We start from the raw sequence: 13991 nt of genomic DNA on the forward strand, positions 1-13991 counted from the left end.
GTCCTATTCATCTGGAGTACAAACAAATCCTCATGATGTAAAAACCATTAGTATGAGTGGTGTGTTCCGTACGTTAATCATATTTGTATGATAATATACTGCAGGTTGTACATTATAATATTCAGGCTTCGGGCTGTTGTATGAAATTTCACACTTTGTTAGCCACATTAGTTGTTAATATTTATTTACACGTAAACCCTGATAACGGATTCATTAAACCTACAGGGAGAGGTTAGTAAAGCAAATGTTTGAACTTTTAAAATCCTATTTTACATGATATATTCAGCATGAAATTATGTATTTAGAATGAAGTCTCTCTTGTGAAGCATGCTACATACTAAATAGGGAGTATCGCAGTTGTATGTAGCATATTTATGGTCTATACCAAACCCACACAAATGTTGCCCTCTTGCTCAAATGATGTGGCCCACAAGAGATTACGGTAACATTGGCTAATAACTAACAACTTGAATAGTAGTTCAACTCTTCATTTAACCTGATGAAGATCTTTTTTTTTCGAAAACCAGGGGCCTTATGTGCGTTTGTTTATTTTCTACTAAAAAAGGTTGTACACTCATATCCAGAAAAGGATGCACATATAAAAATATTCAGAGGTATGAATCTGCGTGTGCACACAAATACAAGCACTTTTCCTTTGTACATCCTAATCAACGTGGAATCAATCGCAGCCTTGGTAGTCCCTTTCCACTCCATCATTTATATATTTAAATCAAATTGAACCAGAGTACGCAATTTTCTCTCCGCGATCCGAAAAAAAAGAATGAAAACATGAATTTAAACTGGGTTAACAGATAATATTTGTTCATTTTTAACATTTCTGACATGGAACACATTCTTTAAATGCAGACGAGCTACGGTGTAAATGTTTATATTTTACATAAAGGGTCATTTACGCAAAAACTTTATTTACAGAGACGATCACAGGCTTGTTTGAAACTTCTTAAAATGGAGTTTGACAAGAATAAACCTTTGCATCACTAACTTTAAGTCTCTTTTTCAAGGAGATCTTTATGATCACATGGGGTAAACCTGCTTTCATTCTGCAGCTTCAGTTTGATATAACGGACGTGATGTTGTTTATAACAGTCCCAGTATATAATGTGGCCCAAGATGAAATTTAATTGCCTGCCCCCTGTCTACAGAGAACATCAAAGTCACACTTTAAAACTTTATCTTCATGGAAAATTATGTTTATTTGTCCCTACAGTGGTAAACTTTACAATAAACTCGGGGAGAGACGTGAGTCATCAGTCCTGCCAGCTCGGGATCATTAGCAATAGAGTCTTATGTGTCTATGATGATCGGGGCCTTTGATCCGGCGCCGGGCCCCTGAATGGGAGGTTTCTCCCCGACCTTTATTTCCCACCCTCTTACTCTTTTTAATGAATTCCATAATCGCCTATAATTGCCGTGTGTTCATCCCGCAGCGAGCTCTCGGAGCGGGTTTTCCGTGGAGAACCGACGTGTTCATCTGCTCGGCGCCGGAGCGAAGGGGCCGCGGGATCATCTCGCCGTGGGATGTTGACACTCGGCAAATTTATGAATTTTAATACCGTCATTTTCATTGATCAGATTCTAAGCACACTGGCAATTGCAGGGTGTACATAAGGAATAAATGGGACGCGCTTCAGCGACTAAAGAAGTCGACCGGGGTTAGTCAAAGATGGTCGTGGCGGTGAAGGGAAATCAATATTAATTCTAGACTGAGACTTATCACGAGGTTAATTTTGTGTCGGGGATTTCAGGTGTCGCACTGGGGAGTCTATTCGCTCCAGAATAAAACCTGTGATTAAAAAAAATTGCAGTGACTCTAAAAGCATCGATTTGAAATGAGTAAACTGTAAAAGATTACCTACACAATAATGAATCTTGTTCTTCCTTTTTGTCATTTTTGTGAGTATTTATTTCACGTTTAAAACATTTAATTGCTAATTAAAAAAAAAAAAATGCTTTTGCATGATTTACGTAATTGTAACAAATACTGTGCGACACATTTTATTTTTTGCTAAACAGGAAGTATGAATCTTATGTCATATTGACTTGGACTCATGTAACGTACAAAATAAAAAATATATACAGGTTCAACCAATACTGTTCATCAAAAGCCTAATAGAGGGGCTCGCGGTGGACAATAACATTTATTCAGGGGCCACATTATATACTGCGGCTGTAGTAAGGGGCCCTGAAGCCAATAGAAAGAAGCATAAACGTTGAGAAAAAAAAGAAAAAGTGCCATGATATTTTAAAAGAAAGCTAAAAGCTAAATAAGATACTTGGAATTAGGGAATCTAATTTCCTCTAGGGCCACATTAAGGGGTTGTCAAGCAAATAGAAAGAAGTATAAACCTTAAGAAAATAAAAACATAATTTAAAAAAGATGCTGTGACATTTTAAAACAAAGCTTATAGCTGAATAACTTACTTAAAAATATATAAACAATATAATAATACAAAAAAAATTCTCGAAGGGCCACATTAAGAGGCAGTCAAGCAAATAGTTGGCAAAAACGTATCACAAAAACATGCTTTTTTGCAAAAAAAATTAAGAAAAGAAAAAAAAAGATGCCATGAGCTTTTAAAATAAATCTTCTGATAAATATGATAAAATAACATTTATTCAATTAACTTTATAATTGTTTTGAGGAAAAATAAATACTCACAAATTGAAAAAGAAGGGAAAAAAAACCCCATAAAAATCCAATAACATTTTGTGGCATTGTTATATATTGAAATGATTAATACAAATGAATACAAAACAACATTGTAAGTAGACGATCATACTTTGTCTCACAAGGACTGGACTTTCCCCACAATTTCCTCAAAATACTTCCCTGTTTCTACACTAAATAGTCCTTAAAATGGAAAACGAATGAATCATTTTGGATTCCAAATGCTAGCAGAAAAAAAAAGAAGAAATAATTGAGTCACTTTTAGAATTAAATTGGGCTTTAAGGATGTAATGGAGCAGAGCAATTATAAGCAATTGTCCTGTTCTCCTTGTGGTCATTGAGAAGTCGTGCCTCATCACAAGGATTCCACTGTGGATTTACTTGAAGCCTGGGTGTTTTGTTGCAAATACTTTTGTCATCTAACCACCTGCTGTTCCTCTTATTGGACTGAAGATGTTGTTAGCCTGAGGAGGCGGTAGCCGTGGCACTGGGTTTATTATTGCTTGTGGTCAGAGATGTTGTGTGTGTTTTAATAGCTAAATGAGCCAGGGGTAATAAAACTGCGTCTTAGCTCGGAACACGTAACCTCTCTCGAACAATACTTCTAAGCTCTCTATTGGTGAGCTGGTCAGATGTCTATTTTGGGTTCTCACATGTAGGTAATTTGAGGCCTGGGGGATGATATTTTGCTGCCTTTCGGTCCAAGTTTTGATTAAATTATGCACAAATAACAAAATATAAATCAAAATCTACATGAAAAAAGTAGCTGAAAGAAAATTTCTGTCAGTTTTAGACTAGAGCTTGAACCAAATATAATATTAATATCAAAGTCAAAATTAAACTCAAAGCGCACCACAAGTCGGGCGGAGAAAAACACAAGGAGACAAGGAGTGACGTTTATAATCTGGCACCTGTTGCTGCAGGTGGTGATTGTTTGACGAGCTGCAGCCGCTGTGAGAGCAACAGGCGCCGTGGTAGAGGAAGAAGACAAGTCCAACAAAACAAGTTTTAAAAATAACATCATGAGACAAGGCATGACAATTTCAACTGCTTTACCAATTGATTTGTAGGCCCTTGGTATATTTCGTTAACCGTTTAAATCCAGAATGTTAAACTCAATCCAAATTAAAATCTAAAATATTTTAACAACGTAAGTCACGGGCCGTAAATTTACCTTACTTTCTTAAACAGGAAGTATGACCCTGATCATCTTTTCATTGTTGAATGTTTATATCAATTATGGTTTTTATCCTTTTTCTTTACTGCAATCATGAGTTTAATTATTGTTTAATTATAGTTTGTTATTGGAAGTCTCGATGTACTTAGTTATTTGGTGATTTAGGAGAGAATTAAAGTTGCAATCATAGTTTTTGTGTTGCACTTTTTAAACAAAACATTAGTTAATCTATACTAGCGGCCGTAATTTAGATTTCAAGGCGACAAACTACATCATCGACAAAAATAATGGTCTATTCTTCCTGATATTACTCCGGCTAACAAGCCCATTCTTCCTGATATCTTCATGAAACATGTGTCATGTTGTTTAGAGGTCAGTAGGTGGCGCCATCCGTTTAAAAATGATGTGATGTTCCACTAGAACAGTTGGACTCTGAAAATAATGACACCGTTCATTACGCTTCATCAGACCATCAAGTATTTAGACGACACTAACAATAGTAATGTGTTGATGAACCTTCATGAAGCAGTTTCATTATTTTCAGAGTCCACTAGATGGAACTCTCTGCCGTACATTATCTTGCCAGCGAGTCTAGTGAAAACCTCTCATACTTTCGGCGCCACCTAATGAGCTACAAAAATAGAACGCTGGTTCATGAAGCTTCATCAACCCATTACTAGTTAGCTCTTAATAGTAATTTCCTTTTACACTGTTTTTTAAACCCCTTTTTTTGTTGAGAGGTTTAAATGAAAGAAATACAAATTGGATTAGCAGTTTGAAAGACATACTGTCACAGCCCTCGGCTGTTCTTTCCTGTCCCACTTTTTTTTTAATGATGTGTGAATGCAAATAGGTCTGTGCCAGAGCTCATTTGCGATTGGGTTACGTGGTTCCTGGCTTCCTCCTAACACCGATCCACTTGCCTGCACTGTGATTGATTGATCCCGTCAATCATCACCTGCTCCAAATCCTGTATCACCTGTCACACACCCCCGATATAAACGAGTTTCTAATGACAATCACGGTTCGCTGCTATTTGGTGTTAGCGGTCGACCAACTCGGTATCCTTGCCTGCTACTGCCATTATTCCGCCCGTCCGTGAGTTAACTCTTGTTCTTTTGTTCGTACTTTCTCAAATGTTAACTTGTTTCTTCTAAGATTGCCAACAGTTTGCGTGGCCTGCGTGCCTTTGAGTAGCCTGTCCCCCTTGTTGCACTTATTGATGGTTGTGACCCAGTATTTAAGTTGATTGTAAGTGTTTGAAAACCAAGGTGTTATTCCCATGTTTTCGGCTTTTTATTTTTATTTTTGGAAAAGCATTTTTGTTGTTTCTTATCATATAATCCGACTGTGAATTTATCTTCCTTATTTAACAATTTATTTTTCATTAAAACCAACACCGACGAGCTGGGTTCGTAACACATACTTACAATCTGAATGAAAATAATTTGAATGACATGATGCATTATAATATGATTTAATGTCTCTTATTCTGTTTTATTTTGTCATATCAAACCTGTGCACACCATTATGGTTTAATACATCTTTTTAAATCATAATCAACTTTTATTACCTGTTTACGCAGCATTTTTCTGTTGCGTCAGTACATAATAAAAAAAATGAAATAAGATGACACGCTAAATAAGCAACAGAAAAACAGAAGCAGGCACCAAGGCGGCCATTCTGCGGCGCCTGTTTAAATACATAATTTCATGCTGAAGTATGAATTAAAACAGATTTTAAAAGTTCACACATTTTATATGCCATCCCCCTGTAGCTATAATGTCTGTTTAAATATATTAAATTACATAGGAATATGGCATTTTTTATGTTCGAGGGCCATGATATACCTTTAGTTATGTTTATAGGAAATTAATGGTGTCAGGCTTAATCTACACCTCTTTTTCCTCCATAAATCTGCACATGTATGTTAGAAGTTTTTAGCATATATACATTCAGTTTTTAGCAGGCATTATAAATCATCTGACACTGTCTCTGTCTGCCCTTATAAAAAAAATGCTTTACAAGAAAGAAAAACCTCAATGTTTCTGGCTTTATTTTATAAACGATTCAGCGTTTCACCTGATCTGATACAAACCTTGATTCATATTTTATTAAAGGAACTGCTGACAGAGGTGTAACACCTTCAAACCCTTTTTTTTCTTGTGATGATCCATCTTTACCCATTTGCTTCTCTCTTCTTTTTTTTTTATTTAACTCTGATCCATCTGTCTTTCTTTAACTTTGGAGTCGATGTCATTTCAGTATTTTCAAGACTCATTTTTTCCTCCTTTTCTACGCCCGTGTGTTTCCCCTCGTACCTCGAGTTAACCATAATTGCTCATCCAGGGAGGAATAAAACCCACATCAACGGCTATTTGGGTGTGTGAGGATGTGTGCGGAGAAATGACTGTCGCTGCATTTTGGTTTCTTTTTTTTTCTGTATTATGGCATTTGTCTGCTGCCTATGTGTGTGTGTGTGTGGTTGTGTGTGACAGCCGAGTTGTGCAGATGGTCCATAAAAGCAGCAGCTTGTAATGAAGCAACTGAGACCGAAATCATGGTTATGGTAAACTGGGGAGAGGGAACGCTAGGAAACAGGCAGAGATGGATAGATAAAGAGAATGGGTGGAGGGAGAAGGAGAAATGGGGATAAGGGAGAATAAATAAAGGCAAGCGAGCTGCAATAAAGCACGAGGAGTGCGGTGTGTGGCCGCCGGCTACCAAATAAACTAGTGTAATGAAACCGTGTGATGTTCACAATAAAGCTGAGAAAAGAAGGTGTCGTGGTGTAGTGCTGTTCGATGGTAGATTTAGGAAGTGCCGGATCGTCCAGGAATTATCGTGAATGTGTTGCCAAACCGGTGTCGAGGAGAGGCGTCATTTCCCATCTTTCATTCAGGGAACTTGAAGTGATGGTTCACCCGAATGTCAAACTCATTTTCTACTCACTCTCGTGTCACAGATATAAGCATAGATATAAGTTAATTTGTCAAATACTGACTTGAATACATCCAAATACCCTCACACTGGTCGTCTATGAAGTCCCTCTTGTACTGAAGCCTCCACATTAGTCTCAGAAAAAATTAAACCACTGTATATTTCAAACCTTTTTTAGCAGGACAATGCTATGCTAGCTGCTACGCCTGTTTCAGTTTCATACAAAAAAAAAAAAACAACTTAAAACCTTAAAATACCTACATACTGCTCGTATTTGACGCCCCTCTTGTATTGAAGCCTCCACATTAAAAAATAGTCCCAGAAATAACTGTATATTTTAAACTATTTTTAGCGGACAATGCTATGCTAGCTGCTACGCCTGCTTCAGTTTCATACAAAAAAAAACCTAAACAATCATTAAAATACTGCCATACTGTTTGTCTGTAACGTCCATCTTGTATTTAAGCCTCGACATGAAATATCATTCTGGGAAAAAAAATTAAACAAGCCTTTATTTCAAACTATTTTTAGCAGATAATGCTATGCTAACTGCTACGCCTGCTTTATAAAAATATTCAGATAACCCCATACTTCTCGTCTGTAATATTTGTCTTCTATTGAAGCCTCTAAAAAACTAAACAAGTTTTTAATTTAAACTTGTTTTTAGCAGAAGCCAACAGCTTCAATCTTGCAAATGTGCACTTGATGAAACTGCATTTGTTTCAATGACTTCAGGGAGGAGCTGAAAGACTGATAACTTCCACTATAAATAAACTTAAAATAATAAAGATGTATTTAATTTCTCTTGTCAAGGCTTCAATACAAGATGGACGTTACAGACGAGTAGTATGGAGGTATTTGGATGTTTTTAAGTTTGTCTTTTTGGACGAAGTTGACGATGAAGACAGCTGAGCTCCAGTCGCTACATTAAAATGAACAAACATTTTTGTCTTTAACTCTAAGAAGAAACAGATTACTCTGAAACTAATCCCAACCCTTAGTCAGCATGAGGGTGAGTAGAAAATGAGTCAAGTTTGAATTTTGGGTGAACTATCACTTTAAAGGATTTACATTATTGTGCAAAATTCTCTGGTTTTCAGTGTTTTCACTTCATTTTTTTGCTCGTGTATGATGGACCTTTTGGGAGCTCGTCAGGTCACGGTGAAGTATCAGAGATAAACAGCTGCCTCTTCAAGGATCACGAGTCTCAGCATAAAATCAATACAGTGTGTGATTGCTCTGCGAGTCAGAACATTGTTGGAGGTGACGAACAAGCAAACTTAGAAGGTTAAAAAATCTGCTCCATGATCTGTTTTCTTCTTTTTTTTTTCAAGGTTTTATGATAAGGTTTAACTGTATTGAAAGTCTGTGAGAAAATGGATGATATGAACATGAAGAACCGATGTTTTCTGAAGGCATGTAATGGACCATGAACCCAGACTTCTGCACAATTGAATCGTTACTTTCAAGAAAGCATTATACAAGTAGACTCCGCAATATTAAAGTGCTGCCTGGGGGAGAATACCTGATGCTGGAAAGTGCTCATTATCTGGAGGTGAAGTGTATTTTTCCCCAACCATTGTTGGAATCAAACTTTGTATGTCAAAGCCGGACCACATTCTTTAAATTAATGCGAGGAAAAAGCATTACTTTTCTCCCGTTTTTGGTATATAATCCGGTTAATATATACCTATAAAGAGCATCTGAGTCAGCTTGCTTTTCTCACAGTGTCCTACAGAGATCTTCTTGGACTCAAATTGCCCGCCGTGGACTGCTGTGTCTTGACTAAGACTGGTTTTTAGCGTTATTCATCTGCGAAGAGCAAAAAAGGCCAAATATCCTGCGTGCTCACTCCTCCCATATTTGATTATATTACATAATATATGACGCTAGCAGCCTTTTAAGTCCATTAAAGCATTTTAAAGGGTCAAAAAATTATCAACACTAAGATAAATGGCCTTCGCATTTTTCTGTACCTTAATTAAATCCCTATACTTCACTTTAGCTAGTTAAAATATACATTTTGTTGTTTTTATTTAAAGGGAAACTTATGCGATGATTTAAGTGTGTCTTAAATAGATCTACGGCGTCTATTGTATCATCATTATGTGTCTGTTTGTACAAAACTTTCTTTTCATTGAAATATTGACATTAGAAAATTATTTTAAGCCCCTCCCACTGAAAACCCTTTTTTTCTGGAGATTAAATCTTGTTAACCATAACCACACCCACTCCGGAAATCTCCACCTCCAAGGGACTCGTTGTATAAACAAAGTGGGGCGCGATTACCGCTGGCTGGGGGAGGAGTGAAGCCATTATTACGTCATAATGGACTCCACTCTCGTAACCTCTCGTTTGCCCAGATTTCAGACGGAGGACAACTTTATAAAACTTAAAAACTTCGTCATGATGAAGGACTTCAAGGGGCATCTTGGAAAATAAGAATTTGTTGGCTTTTTCAGTAGTTGACCTTTAATAATACTCCTATTATATGATTATATACCGTGTAAGTTTTTTTTAAAAACATTAACTTTTCCTTGTGGAAAAGAAAAATCTTCTCTAGACGTGATGAAAACTATGAGGGAACCAGGAGCCGCACGATTTGTGTTTATCATTTGGAGGGAGAAGATTATCAAGTTGATGAAACCCGGAGCCGTAAACACACGGTGATTCAGAGCGAGCCGAGCGACAAAATCGATAGGCCACCGGGTCGTAACACCAGACCATCATGACATCCAATCACACCACAGCAGCAGGTTCAGCAACGTGATGGATGACCCTGCCTGCATGTGTGTACAAGTACACGTGTGTTGGTGTGTGTGTGTGTCAGAGTGTGTTTCTCTTCACCTGGGGTTTGAGATAAGGTGAAGGAAAGAGTCTGGTGGACGTCAGGGAGTTTCCTCTTCACGCTGACTGTGTCTTCTCAGCTACAAACTTTAAAGAAACTCGCCGTAAAAAAAATGTTTTTTTTATTTACTCCCCGCACCGATCACGTGTGGCCGCGCACGAGGCATCATTACATCCGTGATTTACGATAACAATAAAATAGCTGGGATTGCCGTCTCAGGAGTTTGACTCAAAACGCTTTCATTAAAAGCAGATCCCCACGTCTTTTATCATGCGATAAAGAAGATTGGATTTGGGCACAGACCATATAATCCATATGTCCATATGTTCGGAGAGCGTATGATTTTATGAGCGATCAGCTACACGCCGGCTGCGAAAGGGGAAGGAAGCGGCGTAATTGAAAAGGTATGGCGGGGAAAATCAATGCGTAAATGAATCAATCTGATTTGAGTGTCATTTATTCACTTCATTCACTGACATCAGGTCTTGTCGACCGCTCGTCTGCTCTGTGACTAATCACTTCAGACACTGTGCATTTCACATATGTACAGATTGACCTTTACTTATATTTAAGTGTCAAATGTCCAACTTTATTTAACGTTTAACTGTTACGGGACAAGCCTTTTGATCAAAGATATATTCTTATCAACATTATAAACTATTTTATTAGATTGTTTTTCATTGTTTTAAGTTCTTTGTTCATTTATTTTCTTAACCAGCAGCATCTGTTTAAACTCCCTCAGGGGCCACATTTTATACAGTGGCTGTTGTGAGGGGCCATTATGCAAAAAAGAGGGGAAAGTAATATTAATAAAATAAAGCTTAATGAGGCAAAAATATTATTGTATTATATTTTATATTTTTACAATTTAAAATCTCACATGAAAACGCTTTTTTAATTTTATGTATATTTATATATATTTTTCAAATATATTCACTGAAATATTTTTGAGGGTCAATAAATACAACAAAATTCCTAAAACAAAACTCTTATTCTATTATTTATTTTATTATTAAAACCATATCTTTTTTTATACTCTACTATAAATAACAGAAGATAATATTATTATTAAGAAATATATTGTAAAAATATATATATTTGTATGGTACTTTATATTTAAAAAATTGCACATTAAAGCATTTTTTTTCAAATATTTTTCAGGTTCACAGAAATATTTTTAACAGGAAATAAATACAATTGTTTTTGTAATATAAATCATAGAAAAACGGTATATTATAACATATTTAATACTAACAAAAGCCGTTTTTTAAATTATATTTTTTTAATTGTCACAGAAATCATTTTAAAGTGAAATAAATACAACAACATTCCTGAAACGAAAACCCTATTACAGTAAATTATATTGTTTTAATGATACTAAAATTAATAAATTATAATAATATATATGCATGTTGTAAAATATAATTGTATGTTATTTTATATTCCTTAAAATCTCATAATCTCAATTTTCTTCTTCTTTGAGGAGAAAATTATTAAAACAAAAAACCCTCTAGTCTTTTAAGAAGACTAGTTATTAATTATACAAATAAATAAAAAATAAAAAGGTTTATTTCCACACAATCTCCGACCACATGAGGGCCACTTCAATGCAATCATATCCACTCAGAGCTTTCACATGAAACACAGTTTACATGACGAATGAAAAAATACAAAACAATCATCATTGAGTCAACAACATGTGAATAGGTAAGTTTTGCTTGTATACTTTATATCTGTTAATAAATTATTATATTAAAACTATGTTAAATATATATTTCTTTACATTTTATTTGATTATTTATAAGGTTTTATTTACTGCTGTCAGTCTTCTTCTTGTGGTGCGATTTGCAAAGTATCGCTCTTGTCTATGTATAGCATTTCCCACCTTTGCTGCCTCAAACTCTCAACACATACGCAGATGACATCATGTTGGTCGTCAGGGTCTAACGTCTGGTGCGTACCGTGGCGCCAAATCTGCGGGAGCGGTTTGGTGGTTTCTCTGCAACAAGTGTGTTTTTTCAAAATAAAATCCCTATAAGACAACAATCAATACAACGTGAATCCAATTAAATTGTATATCTTTCTGTGAGGAGAGTTAACAAATGCTTCACGAACTGGGACCATTGCTTTAGATCAGTCTAAAAACCCTAACCATAGTTGAAATGTTATTGGAAAAAATGAAAAGAGGGTTCACAGGCATGTTATGAGATAATAATGTTTGGTAAACGATAAATTAACGACATTTATTTATATGTGTATATCTTTTTTCCTTAATTTGTCGCGTTGTTAAGCTGTATGCAGTAACAACACGTTGTATATTTGATGTCATGTTATCCTTCTTCTTGTTACTGTAATTTTCGGACTATAAGGCAGAACATTGATGAAAGGGCACTTTAAAGGCAACTTCGTAGGGTCATGGGTGATGTTATGTAGGTGAATAATAAATAGCAAAACTTACTTCTATCTGGACTAAAACTAGGGATCCTTACAGACTACGAAGCATTCGCTACGTAAAACAACGAGTTGTACCAGATATTTACGCGATGGTACCACATATAATCTGTTTTGAGGTCAGTAAGTACAACCAGAGTTCATCCTCCGGATAATAAGATACATTGTCGATTGTTTGAGAAAAAATTGGCCTTTTAAGTGTGTCTTAAAGTCCAATAAATACAGTAATAAATAAGATTTTAAGTCGTGGAGGTGAGCCTGTTTTTTCCGATTATAATCTTTTTTCTTGTATTTTGTATAATCACTAACTAATGATGGAGTATAAAGAAGAAGCAAGTTTTTTTCCGATATTCTTTGTGAAGGTTCTGTACTATTCTCTCCTTGTACAAGTAAATTTCTACTGACTTTAAAACAATTTTGATTTCTTGGTTCAAATCATTCCTAACCTTTCCAGACTTTTTACTTGATTAGTCATTAGTACCACAATAAGCCGTTTAATTTTTCTTTCACTTCCACTTTCTAGATATTGCTAAGAGAAAACACTGATATCTGACTCCTCCCTCTGTCTACCGCCTGCCGTCTTTCCCTTTCGTAATTCCTGCTCTCCCGACTCTCTTCCCTTCTTCCGACGGTTTCACAGTCGTATCAATCAACTTCCAAGCACAAGACAAGAGTCGCTCCCTGATCACCCATCTGCTTTCTGCTTTATGACTCGTCGTCGCCATCTTTCCCACTCCCCTCTCTCGGTGTGCGACTGTGTGTTATTTATTTGCTCACTTGTGTTGTATAGACATATGCTCAAGCAGAGGTATCTACAGGGAACTGTGTCATTAACCATCAGCTTCCACACATTTCTACACACTTCCTTCCCACTCTTTTCTCCAGGGCTGAACGCAGTCTCAGAACGTCCCCTCGGAGCCATTTCATTTGAATTACAAACAGGACTGAGACTCTTTTTTTTGTGCTTAATTATAGACAATAACTTGATTTAACCTGTCAGTCTCTCTTTATTTCCTGCTCTTCCTGTTATAACCAGGTGTCTAACGTTTATACGACTCATCGTGACGCTCCTATTTGTTTGTGCGTATATGTTTAGTGACCCTATTTTAATTGCTGCGCCAGCTGGACCGAAGAAGAGGCGACAGAGTTCCACTGGTTGCCAATTAAAAGCTCAGATGAGACTTTAACTTTACATAAGGAATATAAAAGGGTGAGTCAATGGCTCCCCTGATAAGATGCTACATTATTTGGTTGGTGTGGTGGTGTAGAACTTTTTACTCGGTCTATTCAGTTGAGTTTTTAGTTTGTAAATGTTTTTTCTGTGTCGCTGTTTTTGTTTTTAATATATTTGAAGCCGCTGATTTAATTTGGAGATAGATTTGTTTTTTAATATTCAATAAAGAGCTGCTTCAATCCCCAACAAATATTGTCAATTTAAAAATTGCTTGAATCAAAAATAAACTAAATCCAAAAGTTGCAAAAGTTGCTTCAGTTCAAAATATATTTTGGAAATAAGAAAAATCGACATAATCCCCAAAAATATTTTTTAATAAAAATGGATTATTTATAAAAGAGACTAATACTTCAATTTCTTATTACAATTACATTACAAATTAAATAGCAAAAATATTTTTAATTAAAAGAAAATCCAATCAAAATGTATTTTCCAAGTGTTTTATTTGGTTTAGGGTTTTTGTGTTAAGGTAGGCCAATTGTGTTTTAAGTATTAAATGTATTTTATTAAAAAACAACTTTACTTCACTCAATTAAAATAAATAAAACTTCAATAAGAACATTTAAAAAGTATGCTTCATTGATTGAAGAATACTTTTTTGGGATCAGATAACTTAGACACAAATTATATTACTTTTAAAAAATGGAAACAA

At 35.6% G+C, this 13991-nt stretch overlaps 1 protein-coding gene across 2 annotated transcripts in view; it reads left to right on the forward strand.

The window, feature by feature from the left end:
• csmd3b (CUB and Sushi multiple domains 3b) overlaps nt 1-13991 on the forward strand; it is a 463847-nt gene that overhangs the window by 175984 nt on the left and 273872 nt on the right. The gene's annotated exons all lie outside the window — the stretch shown is intronic.

Source organism: Callionymus lyra, chromosome 3 (genome assembly GCF_982586985.1).
Source record: "Callionymus lyra chromosome 3, fCalLyr1.hap1.1, whole genome shotgun sequence".
Classification (NCBI taxonomy): Eukaryota; Metazoa; Chordata; class Actinopteri; order Syngnathiformes; family Callionymidae; genus Callionymus; species Callionymus lyra.